Genomic DNA, 15,172 nt, shown 5'->3' with positions numbered 1-15,172 from the left:
AAGTTCTTTCCTGTGTGTTTGTGTATTTGGGGTAAGGGGGCGGGGGCTGAAAGACTTCGGGGTCTTTTTCTTCTTCTCAGTTCTTCGTTGACCTAGTGTGTGTTTTGTATGACTGTTTAATTGGGAAGTTAACCAGTGGTGTTTGTAGGCATCCAAAAAGCTGCGAGTCCCATGGACGGGCACTTGGTATGGTGGCGGGAACCTTTTCACAAAGCCTCGGGATGCAGCCTTGGCCCTCTGAGTGCAATATGAGTCTGGAAAATGCTGGAAAAGGTGGTACTTGGAGTACTCTGCTGCTAAGGGAACGTCTCTCCATTGCAGAGCAGCTGAGCCAAGTTAGTTTGTGAAAAGCAGCGGGGGGCTGAGGTGATGTGGCTGGGAGGCAGCGGGGTGCCAGCCTGATGTTGCCGGTCCCGGTGACCCAGCACAGCCCTGCAGAAGCCGCTGGACGGGCGCTGTGGTAGCCAGTGTTAGTGCAGGAGCGGTGGGGTGGGGAGGGGTTCCTTTCTCAGGTTGTGGCTTTTTGGCCAGAAGATTTGGGGGTACTTGGAGGGTTTGCTAAAATGAGCCTCAGGAGGAAAACCGGTTCTCTAACCTGTGACCTTTTGACATGAATTATTCCTTTTATTCTTTATTTCGCAAAGAAACAAATGTATATTGAAGTTCCTAAATTTCAGTTTTCTGCAAATAATCTGCAAATATTTTCTTTCTTTTGTAAGTGAACATATTTTGAATGTGGTTTCTATCTTAGAGGCCAGAAGGATAGAAGTTTACTTTCATATTTTCCTGTAAGTAAGAGGGCTTATTTATTTTGAATAAAGAGTGATTATTTAATTTCACTGGAGACTCCAGTCATCTTGGTCTAATCAGTGGTCCTGCGTCCTGATACGTGTCTTTTGGGCACTCTTCTTTGAACTGAAGGGGACTGAGCAGGGAGAGGTTTGCTGCGCTCAGGCCTCTTGGGTCTCGAAGTAGAGACTAACCCTTAGAGACTGTTGCTGGACCCGCCTTGGTCCAGCCTGCTGGCGTGCTGGTCATGGGAAGTGGCAGGAACGAGTTTCACTGCTTTGCACTTGTCAAGCAAGCAAGGTATCATGTGGGCTTGAAAATACTGTTAGTTGAATTCAGTCATGCCAAATGTACCTCTGAGAGTGAGTGGCCTGTGACAAGCAAATAAAAGTGGAATAAGGAGTCGGAAATGGCCCGCTGCGTGGCCAGGGCTGGCGGCGAGGTGGAGGTCGTCTGTGGGAAGCACCAGTCTATCTTCTCATCTGTTCTTCCCGGTGTGTGCCCTGCTTTTCCATACACTTTCTGAGCTGTTTAAATGAGGGACATGCAATCTGGTCCACCAAGCCCTCCATCCTGTCACAGGTTTCTCCCTCAGGGCCACCAGGAGGAATAGCAGGGAGGACCCCACCCCGTGTCAACTATAGTAGGTTTGAAAAGTAAAGGTTCCAAATGAACTTATAGGGAGAAAGTTAAATAGCTTGTCAGCTGCATTCAGCAGTCTAGAATTATAAAACTGACAAATCAAAAAATCATTAAGAAATCTCTGCTAGAGATGCACGTTGTTTGTCCAGAGCCCCCAAGGCCTCTGGGTCTGTAGTATTTGTTCAGATTAGCTGAACAAAGTATGTTGGGTTTTTAACATCACATTCATTCAGCTCCTGAGAGAGTTCACTTGTGTGACTTAATGCTGAGTTGCCCTGGTCATGGTGTCACTTTGCTGACAGAGGCCACTGCTGCAGGTGACACAGTGACCTACTCTGTACTGATGGTACCACAGAAAGCAGGCAGGCTCCCCAAATACAAACACGCTTCACGGAGCAAATGTAGAAAGAACTCTTTATTTTCTTCCAACAGTTCAGGGAAAACTCATCCTCATAATCCCATTTCCCACCAGGACCCTGCGTGTTGATGTTGTGATAACTGCAAGTGTCTGTTTTGTTTTGTTGGGCATGAAAGTGCTCTGACTGTATCCAAACTTGAGGAAGAATCATAGCACCAAGGAAAGGGCCCCAGTCTTGGAGCTGTCCACTCCGCAGCTGTGGTGGCTGGAGCCTACCCGCACTAGAACCACAGCGAGGGCCGATGGGTGTTTCACCAAAAACCCTGTCACAGTGCGTGGCGGTCCGTGAGCCAGCTCGGCGTCTGCTGGCAAGGTGGGCCAGCAGCTGGGTGGGCAAACGGGACAACTTTAACCCCAAAGCCAGCCGTCCTCAGAAGCCTTGTTCAGAACGGATCCTCTAGGTGACTGGCTGGAAATGTGTTCTGCTCTTGTACGAAGGTACCCAGCTTCAGGACAAGGGGGTCTGGAAACAACAGCTGTGGTCATGAGGCTGAGGAGACATCCATTTGCTAGGGTCACAGGAGAAGTATAACTTAACAGAGGTTTTGGTTTTATGATAGACTGGCATTCCATTAAAAAAACGTCATTCCACAAACAAAAAGTATCTGTAAGGTTACAGGCTGAGCAGCCTCGGCCTTCACATTTATACACACACACACAGCAGAGTCTCCAGGTGCAGCGTGAACAACTAGGGACCCAGAAGCACATGTACAGAGTAGCCTCATCAGACCCGCACCGCTGTGAGAAGAGTGACTGTGACCCGGGAGAGGCACACAGCTGACCTGCTGGCTTTTCCGCCTCATACAAGCTCGGTGCCCAGGCCGTGGCTGCCAGTGCACAGGTGCACACTGGGAGCTTTAGAAAACAGGCTGAAGCTCTGATATTAGTGAGGAATAACAGAGTCTCTTCAATCCATGTTTGTTAGCTCCTGAGTTGGGACCTCAGCACTCAAGGTTTAAGGCAAATTCTTGTCATTTGAAGCCTTGCCCTTCCCTGTCCTTTAGAGTCGAGTGGCTAAGTATGAAGGTGGCTCCACAGCAGTAAAACCAGCAGTTAAGAGGGGACTGAGCTAACACTGGGCTGTTTAGGGGGCAGGGGGCGGCCCCTTTGCATGCCATGAAATCAGTCAGATGGTGAGGAGTGACCTGTGGAGCGTAACAACAGTGCTTCTGGGGGAGGAACCGTCATGCACACTGCCGTCTTAACCAGGGTTTCTGTCTGTTAACACCTTTTTGGTTTCCTGTTTCTGTCAGGCCATTCTGTCCCATCTAAGCACCTAATTAAAAGAGGTTTCGGCTACTGTCGCAGGTTCACTCAGGGCTCCGTGTTCTCCACTGAGCAGCCCTGATGGCCTCGTCCAGCAGCGGGGAGGCAGCTCACTGTCCTGGGGCATCCAGGGCTGCATGGCAGGTGACGGCAAGGTCGGCTTGGGGTTGGAGTCAGCACTGCCTCCTGGTGGCTACGTGTCCTGGTTACAGCGTTCCTGAAAGAACAACGTGGACTTCGAGTTCCTGGCAGAACAGGAGGGCCTCGAGTCCCCTTCCCGTGTGCTCCCTGTGGGGTCTAGGGTCCCGCGGGAGGGAAGCCTGGTGTGCTAAGCTGTGTCTGGGGGTCGCGGTGGCCATGGGGGCTTCTCGCCAGAACCAACTGGCCCTGCCTGATTTCGGTTTCCTGTAAGGGCCCCACCCTGCGCTGACTCCCTTCCGGGGATTGGCTCCAGGCTGGATGGCTGCGGGTGGCAGGGGTGCAGGTTTCAGAAAGCAGAACTGCTCAGTGGGCCAGCAGGAAGCACGTGGGGCCCACTGGCAGCACAGGCCCCCCAGACCCCTGCCCTCCCTCAGGCCCGGCCACATACCCACTCCTTCCTCCAGCTGTGCATCATGCGGTCGTGTTCCCCGACCACGGCCCTCCAGGTGGCGAGCTCTCTGGTCCACCTCTCCTGCTGGGTTGCCTCTGCAAGACAGAGGGGGGGCTCCAGGTCTCAGCTTGCTGGCCTTCACGGTCCCCCGGGGGCCCTCCACGCACCGAGGCTGTGCTGTGAGCTAGGTGATGCCCCTCTGTAGGGCCGAGCCAGGCCGAGGCAGCCAAGTGGGCAGGGGTGAGGCGTTTACCCCTCGGGCCTCGCCTTCCTGGCTGCAGGGGCTTCCATAGTCAGTGCCCCCTGCCTGCCCTTCCCCGGGCCACCAACTCCCACAGCAGCTGCTCCCCAAGGTCACAGTGGCCCCAACCGCACATCTCACTGGCCCTTTCTGTGTAGCCAGGAGAGGGGCTAACTCCCCACACCTCACGAGCAATGCAGATACTCTGGGGCTCGGGGGGTGGGGCAGGGGCTGCTGCTGCCTCCCTCGAGTGAGGCGGGAGCTGAGGTTCAGAAACCTGCTCGGTAATGAGGTCTGGCGTCCCCTTACGTCATGTGCTACTTGCCCCACACTGCCCTCCTTTTGTGTTTGATCCTGAATTTTGAAAATGAGTTACTTGTAGGGGTTGTCAGGGTGGCATGAGTCTGAGAGCCATAGCTTTTCTTTGTAAACATAAAAATACACCCCGTCATTGCTTTCAACTATAGCTCACGTGACTAATTTCAGAAATGGGTTCCAGGGACTTCCCTGGTGGTCCAGTGGGAAGACTCCGGGCTCCCATTGCAGGCGGCCCGGGTTCGATCCCTAGTTGGGGAACTAGATCCTGCATGCATGCCGCAACTAAAGATGCTGCGTGCTACAACTAAGACCCGCCACAGCCAAAATAAATTTTTTTAAAAAAGCAAGAAAGAAATGGGTTCCAACGACCTGAGTCCTTCAGACAGTAAGTCGAACTCATACCCTGAGCAGAGCTGAGCAGGCCCAGTGGTGACGGTACCCACACAACCAGCCCTCGGCTGGAGCTGCCCCATCCCAGGACGACAGTGGGAGGCACCCAGAGTTCTGGAGGAGGGCCCTTAGTGGCCCTTCACTACAGGGGCCCTGCAGGGGCTCCTGACTCAACACGTGCGAATCCAAATCCCAAAAGAAACATTTCATCTTCTAACACATCCTCACCCACCACCGCCCGTACCTTCAGTAAACATGGTGGGGTCTGTGGGGAGATAGAAAATACTGAGCTGTCTTAACTGTGCTCATGCCCTCTCCTGGATTTTGGGTCTACTGTCCACAGAGTGACCCAGGTATAAATTTTCTTGCCATCAGAGTCAAGCCCTGCTCCTTACTGGCTAGTGAGCTGTGTGACCTTGGATGAGTCACTTAACCTTCATCATCTGTGAGCTGCACCTTCCTTATAAGGCAGCTGAGTTAGATGAGGTCAAGCAGTAATGGCCCCAACTGCCTAGTTGCTTCTCTGGCTACTCCTACTTAGCTACTTGCTGATAGTACCATTCACTTGACTTCTGGATAAGAGGTCACAATTTGTAAGGCACACTTATGACGAGATCATTCATTTTACCTTGACAGCAACAGGCAAGGGCATTCTACAGAAACGACAGGAACGGAGGTTCTAGGTGGGAGCGAATATTTGTAACTTCCTTTTCTCTGTAACCCCCACTTAAAGGACAAAGGACCTTTTAAAATATGTACATTTACATATAAACTCTTGAAAAAGGACAAAGAATAGGAGAGGAAACAGTGAAAACCTGAAGTTGAGAAGCAGAGGGACCAGTGCAAACGGCCCCCGGCAGAATCAGCAGACCCAAGCACACAGGGTCCTAGGCCAGCAGCGGGGAGACACTCAGGAGCTTGGGCAACAGGGAGTTGGCGCGCAGGCTGCTTCAAAGGCTGTGCAGAAGCAGAAGCACGTGGTCCCAAGGACCCTAGCCTCTCTGCACAGCCGGGGAGCTGCCCTGCCTCTGCTCCCCAAGAGACTGTGTTCTTGGAGAGCACAGGACGGGTGACCTGGGCAGCACCCGCACTGAAGGCAGACAGGATGGTGGGCTTTATGTACTGAATGATGAGGCCCCAGCCTCTTGCCAACCTAAGTCCTCACTGATGGCCCAACCTAAGCCCTGGATGGCCTGCTGCTCCAAGTGTGGGCTGTAGCCGGAGGCCCTCCACACGACAGTGGACGGGTGCGGGGCAGACCAGCCTCCTCACTAGCGCACGTAGGAATCTCCTGGAGAAGTTAACACAAGGTGCTCCCGGGACTTCTGAGTCGCTGTGCATTTCTAACGAACTCCCAAGTGGTAGGAATGCCGCCTGTCCAAAGACTGCACCTTGGGGAGAAAGGGCCTCGTAGGAGGGATCTTTGTGCCCCTCTCAAATGTAACCGACAATCAAGGGTCCCAAGACTTCTGAGGGAAACAGACAAAACCACCAAAAAAGGGCAACTGGGAGGGAAAAGAAAACTGGAAAATCCTCTCAATAACCCTCAGAGAGGGGAGAAGACACTGCATCCACAAGACAAGAAGAGAATGCACTCATGACAGAACAAAATGAAAACCTCCGAGTAATAAAGTGTGAGAGTGGGATGAAAACTAACAGGTGTGCAAGATAAAGTTGAGAAAAGCTAACAGAAGCAGAGGTGACAGGAAAAAGATGGACCACCCCAAGTAGCCCAACATCTTGGAAAATAGTTCCAGAAAGAACAGGAAATGAAGTGGAGAAAAGTGAATAAGTGTTGAACGCTTCCGAGAGTTGAAGGCGGGGGCTTCCACGTGTGATGGGACCCAGCCAGGCACGCACTTGCACAGCGCTCAGAAAGACAGTGGTCACACAGGGTCAGTGGCAGGCTCTCAGGAGCCAGAAGACGGGGCCAGCCTCACACACTAGGGAATGATTTTCAGGCCAGAACTCTCTACCCTGCTGGACTCTCTAAGTGTGAAGATGGAGAAAAGACATAGGCTCTCAAAACACTGACTCCCCCCATACACCCTGGGTGTGCCAGAAGAGACACTTCACAGAAGAATGAAATCAAAGAAAGGAAGGCACGCCGGGAAACACATCACGAGATCCAACATCAGAGGAATGGAATCTCTAGCCTCAGCGGGAGAGCCAGTCCCAGGGAGGCACTTGGCTCCTGGTGCAGAGGTTCTGGGGATGCTGACAACAGGACACCAGTATGTCTGTACTGACTGGGGACTGAACTGCAGGGTCTGATGTGGAATTAATGACAAGTATGAACCAAGCAAGTAGGAATCGGCACAGTGGTTACCTACGTGGGAAACAAAAGTACAGGAGGGGGTCGGCCAACCTAATAATGTCAACACAGGGAATTCCCTGGCGGTCCAGTGGTTAGGACTCCGCACTCTCACTGCCCAGGGCCTGGGTTCAATCCCTGGTCGGGGAACTAAGATAAGATTCCACAAGCCATGCAGCCAAAAAAAAAAAAAAAAAAAGATTGAGTCTTCTATTGGGAGGACGGGGGATTGGCAGCCAGCATGCATTCATGTGTGCACACGGGTACAGGTGTGTGTGCATACACACACGCATGCACCAATGAGGCAGACAGTGAAAAGCTAACTCATCCATGTTCGTGAAACCCTACAGGTAATCCCCAGACTGAAATGTTCCCATGCAAGTCTGCTGCTCGAGGGACAAGGGTAAATAGTGAAGAGTCGAGGCTAGGAGAGCGCACTTACCGAGTCTGGTCACGATGACCCGAACCTTGGAGGTCTTGTTCCCCGCCGTGGCGAGCGCGGAGCAGCGATACTCGGCGCTTTCCCGGAGGGCATCTCGCAGCCAGCTGAGCACATGGGCCCTGCCATCAGGCAGTGCGTGGGTTTGCGCAGGGACACACACCTCCAGCTCTCGCCCGTTCTTCTCCCAGAGAAAGTGAACGTCCGCAGGACCTGGGGGCACACAGACCATCTTCACCACCAGGACTCCCACTAGGGGTCATGGGAACCATGGGAACTATCCTGGCACGGGAGATGGGGGCTTCCCAGATTAGGGGCCTCGTCCCAGCTGGACTCAAAGTGACAGTGCAGTTTTCCCGTAAGTCCCTGTACTTCCCCTGGAGGAGGCCTGGAGGTGGTTCCCCACTGTGGTCCCCAGTGACCCTTGGGAGCAAAGGGGTACAGACTCCTTAGTGCCTTATGCCCTGTGGCTCCCTGACCTTGCTCAGGTGCCTTTTTCAAAGCACACCTGCGTAGCCACGTCCCCATGACACACTCTAGGCCATTGGGGGGCACCCCCTCTCCCTTTCTCGCCGGGCTGTGCACCCCCGTTGGAGTGCCTGGTGGCCGAGCTCTGGGGCGGATGTCTGTTTGGCACAGAGGGTCTGGGCCTGGGAACTTCATCTGCCCACCTGGCCCCGCTGCCACCACCTTCAGCCTGAAGCTCTGCCTCTGCTGGGCCACTCCCTCTTACCCCAGTGGGGCCTGGCCAGGCGTGTCAGGGTGCTGAGAAGGGCTGAGGGCCTGTCTTACAAAATAAAGGCTTGGAGGAGAGTGGACCGGAGGAGGGGAAGGGCCCAGGCAGAAGCCCCCTTCCCAAAGCATGGCAGGGTCCTGTACACGAGCCACCCGCAGATCCCGTACTCATTCCACAGTGGCTGGGGTGGTGGGCTGTGGAGACCACTCTGTGGAAAACCTGGGGCAAGACTGGGCTCTGGTCCCAACACTGGAAACAGCCTCAGCAAATGACCTCCTTGATGGGGCCACCTTCCCCTCCCATAAAGTGCAGCTGGATGAGCCTGGGGCTTCAGGCTTCACCCTGGGCCCCAAGGGCTGTGCTGAGACGGGCCCGACTCCTGTCCCTGCTTCAGAACCAACAAGCCAGGCCGCCTTCACCGTGATCTGCTCACACGCTGGCTTCCACTCAAAAAAGTGGCTGAAGACAGGACAAGGTCAGATTAAAACACCCAGCTGGCACAACTAGGCTCCTTTCTGGGGTATGTGCAGACCCCCAGCTGAGCTGAGCTGGGACAGAGCAAAGGCCAGGCCAGGCCCTAGACCAAAGCAGCCGCCGCCTGCCCTGAGCACCCAGGTGGCTCAGAGCTGGGCAGGAGTGGGGTGCAGGCCCTACTCCCTGTGGGCTCCAGGGGACGCACAGGCCCTCCGTTCCCGCTGTTCCCAGTAACGGGGTGGGGCGGGGGGGTGGATGGTGCGGTGCTGGGCCAGGCCCTGCTGCTACCCTAACTGCCTCTGCCAGGCAGGCACCCCAACAATGTGGACGAGGGGGCCCTCTGGCCTCCTTGCCCAGGGACCCAGCTCCCTGACAAGTGCGTGCTGTTCCGCGTGGACAGCACCGCCCTGGACAGGCATGCCGTGAGGCTGACCCTGACCCAGACCTGATCACAATCCTGCCTGAGAATCAGCTTTTAAAAGCTAGATTCCATCTCAGATGCCCGCCAACCTGGGAAATCACATAAAACGTGATTTTATGCAGGATGGTCAGCAGTACAAGGAATACATCTGCCTGTGGCTGAAGTTCACTGAGCAGGAAAAACAAACGATAGAGCCAAAGGATTAAAAACCAGCACGAGAACAACTGGCATCGGGGTGTGCCTGCATGCGCCTGTGGGAACGGCCAGGTGGGAACGGTGGTGGGCAGACATTTCTGTCACGTGCTGGGCTTTTTAGAAGGGGGAGAGACTTCTAGTTTAGATATGATTACTTTTGATGGATTCGTCGCCAGTAAGGTCCCCGTGTGACCAACTTGGGACCTATTCACCTTTGTGCAGTCCCTGCATCAGTGACCCACCACGTTCAGGATCCTCAAAGAACCTTCCTCCCAAGGGAAGGTGAGACCCTTGAACCAGACAATCCTAGGAATGAATCCGAGACAATGATCAGAACCCACTGAAGCCGTTTCTATTGGAAATTAGGAAATGTCCCACAGGGGGGTCCCCTGAATGCTGTGGCAACCACCCGTGTTGTCACTGATCAGGAATCACGTTTAAGATTTAATAACACGAAAATGTAATAACATTATATTAAATCAAGACAATATGTAAGTACATTGTGTATGTATGTACATGTGTGTGGACACATGCACGTGAGAAAAGGCCTAAAAGTGGCCATTGTGCCAGTGGGGCTGCAGCTGGTTACATTTGGGGGTGACTAGGTTTTTGTTCTTCATACTTTCCTGAAGTTTCCAAATTCACCACAACAAACAAATACTGATTTTATGATAAAAATAAAATGCTATTTGGAAGAAAGACACGTTACACAGGCTCTGGAGGGAATCCTGAAAGCGTTTAGAAGCGTTTTACACAGCAGCCCCCAGCCTTCCTGGCCCAGTGGACGAGTCCTCAGGGGTCTGTTTAGTTGTTTTCTGGGCAGGATTTCTGGTGTTTTGTTCTATCACTATAATTTTGCATAATATAAACTTGTATAATGTACAAAACAAAGCGTTTTGTACTCTACCCATAGACAACTCTATACATACTCTCCGTATACATTCTGATGTACATACTTGTACATATAGGCACACGCACATGTACACAGCCCCACGTCTGTGTGCATCTGCCTGGGTACCTGTTAGTCGGGCAGAGGTACTTCCTCCCTTTAACTGAATGCACTTGGTGACACCATGTTCCATTTAGTCATTCCCTGGCCAGCAGGCACCTTGGTGGAGTCTAACGTTAAAAGTTGATATGCCCGAGGCATTATTGATTAAGAATGCGAGACTTGTCTCTGAATTTCAGATACTGAAGTCGGTTCTCATCCCCTTGCCCAGCTCAGTGGTGCCATGCTGCACCGAGCCCCCCAGGATGGGGGCCACGAACATGGGTCACAGGAGCCTCTGGAAGGTTCTCATGACTGACACTGGGACAAAGAACCCGGGTGGCCTGAGCTGGGGATGATTCATCACCCCAAACCACTTGGGCCAGGACCTCTCAGGAGCCAAATTCTCCTTCCACCCACAGTGGCCAGGGCACAAACAAGGACAGAAACCACATGTATCTCCATGGTGAGGACAGCGTCAAGCACCGGTAAACGTTCTCTAAATGTGTATTTAACGGTAGTAAAACATTACATATGTTAAAGTACTTACGTTCCATTTATTCTTTTTTAAAACTATCCAACTCATTCTGAATGCAGAGGAGATTAAAGAGAGAGGGAAAGCAACAGTTAAAACCGGTCAGCAGGGCCACCACATGACATCAGTGGAGACCCGGGGCAGCAGGCCAAACCCACCTGTCCCACAGGGACCTGCTCCTCGGAAATTCGGGGCCACCAGGAGTCTTGGGTCCCAGCCCACCTCAGGATTGCGGGACTGTTGGCTCCATCCTGCCCGCACCTCGACCCACACCGTCTAAGGAAACCCACTGGTGTAGAGTTGACTCTAGTGTGTGACAAAACTAGCATCCCTCCGAGAAATGGCCTCTCTCCAAGGGAAGCCAGCCCATCCTAGAGGCGGAGGGCCTGAGAGTCCCCAGCTGGAGGGGGTTTTGATGGTATCCACCCTAAGTCCTCAGGCCACGTCCTGACAGCTGCCCCACTGCCTTCGGTGCAGCTCCAGGCAGCCAAACCTTCCTCCAGGCATCCTCCGTGTGGTCAACTCTGACCCCCAGGCCCGTTGCCCTGGGGCCAACCCACAGCCCATACTCACGCCCTGGGTCCTGCCAGCTACTGGGCGCCGGGTGCACCCCTGTGGGGGGCAGGGGGCCTCTTCTCCGAGCACCCAGAGGCTGCACACACCAAGGACACTCACTCCAGATTCCCCGGCGTGGCCCAGAGTTCACATCTGTACAGAAACCAAGAGAACCTGCCCGGGAGAGGAAAGGGGCTCTCCCAGGTCTCCACCACCCCAAGGTCATCAGCTTTCCTCCTCAAAGTGTCTCAAGCCCATCACACAGGTGCTGGGGCCCTGTGGTCAGCTGAAGAGTGACCCCCAAAATATCCAGATCCTAAACCCTGGGACCGCATGTGGCAAAAGGCGCTTTACAGACAATATTGTGGGCCATGTCGGAAGGAGAGGGAGATGGCTGCACGGCTGCCAGCTTCACGGGTTCGCTGCAGGAGCTCCGAGGCCCAGGCCGCTTCTGCCCCTCTGACCCCGGTGGCTTAAAGGGCTCTGATTTCTAACATTGTAGTTAAAACATGAAAGGCCATCTGAAACCTGAATATGCAAATGTCACCCAGAGTAGAGAGGATCCATTCTTAGCTTTAAAAACAAAACAGGTCTAACTCTGACATAGAAAAATAGTTGTATCAGGAATGAGGGCAGGGCCGTTAGGGTATAGAGAAGTTCTACGTTTGTTAAAAAATTATACAGATCTATTTCTGTCTGTATATATGCGCAAGGTGCATGTGCAGACACATGCTTTGCACAGACGTGCACATGGACGCATTATCAATCGCTGGTACACGTACAGGCCTGCCTTGTTTTACTGTGCCTTGCTTTACTGCATTTTGCAGACACTATGTGTTTTACAAATTGAAGGTGTGTGGCAACCCTGCATCGGGCAAGTCTATCAGCGCCATTTCTCCAACAGCATTTGCTCAGTGTCTCTGTGTCACATTTTGGTAATTCTCACAACATTTTAAACTTTTTCATTATTATTATAATTTTATGGTGACTGTGGTTGGTGAACTTTGATGTTACTATTTCAGCTTGCTGAAGGCTTGCTTGATGATTAGCATTTTTTAGCAATAAAGTCCTTCTAAACTAGGTTACATAATGTCATTGCATACTTAATAGACTACAGTATAGTGTAAACGTAACTTCTAGAGGCATTGGGAAATCAAAAAAATTGTGCAACTCGCTTTATTGCAATAGTCACTTTATTGCGGGGTCTGAAACTGAACTCACAACATCTCTGAGATGTGCCTGTATGTTTTATCTGTATTTTCAGCCAAAATAAAGGTAAATGTGCTCATGTGCACGCAGTGGGAGATTTCTTTGCTTATCTGTACTATTCTAATTTTCCCACAAGGAGCATGGATTACTTCAGAAAAGTGAAACATGACTACATGCCTTCGTAATTTCTCCAGCTCAGAACCCCTTTTCTGTATTTGTCAGTATTTTCCTAACTCCCCACTGTGCACATACATCGCTTTCAAACGGAAGACAGCCAGCAGTTAGGAGACCCGCCCCCAGAACCTGGAATTTGTCCTCCTTACACTCAAGACTCAGGGCCTGTGAATGGAAGCATGGCCACAAGGCACATCATGCAGGGTGCCTTGGACCAAAAAGAAACACACACACACACACACACGGATGTGTGCATACATGTCCACACAAGAACAGACATACATGCACACACGTGTGTACAGATATGTCAGCAATGCACACACACATACCCATGTACACACATACACATGCACACATACACACATCAACATACAGACACACAGGTGCACACACACACTCCACCAGCATGATCTGGAGATGCAGAGAAGACGGTAAGCTGAGAAGCCCCTCCGAGTCACCCAGCTGCGAGGCCATGCCCACCGTGAGAAGCCGACCTGGCCTTAGCTGGACCAGAGCTTGAGCCACTGTGAGATGGTTCCCTAAGCCCAGCTCTGCAGTGACAGCCCGAGGCCACGTGGGAGCAACCTGGACAGGGAGGTGCCTGCAGGCAGAGGCAGGAGCCAACATTTCTGCAGAGCCGCAGCCTGACAAGAAACGTGGTCTTTAGTTCTGGTGCCTTCTGGGACTCAGGGGAGGGGATTGCCAGAGACACTGCCTTTTTAAACTGTGCACTTGAACACCCACATTGCACAGGGAACCGGCTTTGGCTATTGGGCTAGGTTTAGAGGAAGAGGGCAGCGCCTGCCTAGATCTGGACGTGTCACTGGGGACACCCAACCCGGTGACATGCGGCAGGATGAGCCTGGGGACAAGGCCTGCGTGGGGCCTCAGACAGAAGGGACATGCTGTCGTCCACTCTGCCCCTCAACAGCAGGCTGCCCTCGGGAAGAGTAGGTCCCCCGAGCGCAGACATGAAACCGCTCTGTTGAGGGGCGGGTCCCCGCAGGCCCAGCTATGGGGCCCCTGAGGGCCTGTGTCTGCCAGCAAGGGACCCTGGTGTCCCCAGCACTGAGCCTCTCCGCCTTCCCACCACCAAGGAGGTTCCCCAGTGTGACTGTGGAGGACCCTGCCACTGTGGGACGGGCCTGGGGGCCTGAAGCAGTTCCCGGGCCCCTGTCCCAAGGGAGTCAAGGGGCTGAGAGCAGCACCCAGGTGACCCGGGGCCACACGGACCCGCCCCTTGCAGGTCTGTCTGCAAAAGTCCCCTTCACTGGCAACTTCCCTGCCCACTGCCCGAGGCCCAGGCAGGAGTCACCAGTGGCCACACATGCGGGGTCACAAGTGGACAGAGCCACTCAAAGGCCTGTGAGCCAACTCCACAGGGATCAGGCAGCAGCGTAACACCCAGCAGCTTCTCACAGCTTGCTTAAATTCTCAGAAAAAGGAAAACAATGAGATTTGCTTGTCCTCCTCACTAACTTCATTCCTCGCTCTGAGCAAACAGAACAAGCCGCCAGGCCCGGAACGTGCCACGTGCTTTCCTTCCACGGCTACTGATGAGTTAGAAGACGGCACCCTGGGGAGACCGGGCCCCCGGGCGCTGCCCAAAGCCCAGGACGCACTCGGAACGTGGGTTTGGCTGACGCCCCATCCCAATACCATCCAACACAGTGCCAACGCCTCCTACATCCGAGGCGGCATGCTAGACTCCCAATCTTTTCTGCGTTTAAACATCTTGAAGCAAGTTGTTAAAACAATTCCCATTCTGGAGGCTCTACGGTTAATGTTTTAAATCTCCAAATGCCACATACATCAAACCCAAATTGTTAGCCGACAAAGAAGTAACCCTATATACCAGCAATTGGCAAGCTGCCGTTTGTAAATGAACTTTGGTGCCCGCGCAGTGGCAGCTTTCAAGCTACAAGGCAACAGCTGAGTAGCTGCAACAGAAACCATGGCTGGAGAAGTCGAAGAGTTTGGCCCTTTGAGGAAAACACTGGTCGGGCCCTGCTGTCCACAGGAACAGCCTCGGGGTAACAGTTTAGCATTGCTGGGGACAACCGGAGAGGTGCAGCCAGGAAGGCCGTGCTCGTGGAGGAGGCCCCCACTGCCCGCCCCCCACCTGGACAGGTGCCCCGCTCACCTGTGGCATGGCAGAAGAGGTGGAAGGTCCCCAGGGCATGCACGTGCTGGGCCTGGTCGCTGAGGAAGGGCGGCAGCAAGGTGACCTGCAGGCGGCTGTCAGGCCCCGGGCCCGAGGCCGGCCAGGGGCTTCGGGGAGAGGAAGATGAGTCAGGGACCAGACAGGACAGGGAAGAGGACCCCGGAGGAGGAAAGGGCAGAGGAGATGAGGCTGCGAGACAGAGGACAGAAAAGAGAGAGGGCTCTGAGGCAGAAGTCGTCAGGCACACACCGCATGCCAGAGAAGAGGAACAAAGTGCAAGAAAGACAGGGGCCCAGGCCGCGCGGGGAGGTG

The sequence above is a fragment of the Phocoena phocoena genome, chromosome 6 (genome assembly GCF_963924675.1).
Source record: "Phocoena phocoena chromosome 6, mPhoPho1.1, whole genome shotgun sequence".
Taxonomy (NCBI): domain Eukaryota; kingdom Metazoa; phylum Chordata; class Mammalia; order Artiodactyla; family Phocoenidae; genus Phocoena; species Phocoena phocoena.
This window is presented reverse-complemented; position numbering follows the sequence as displayed.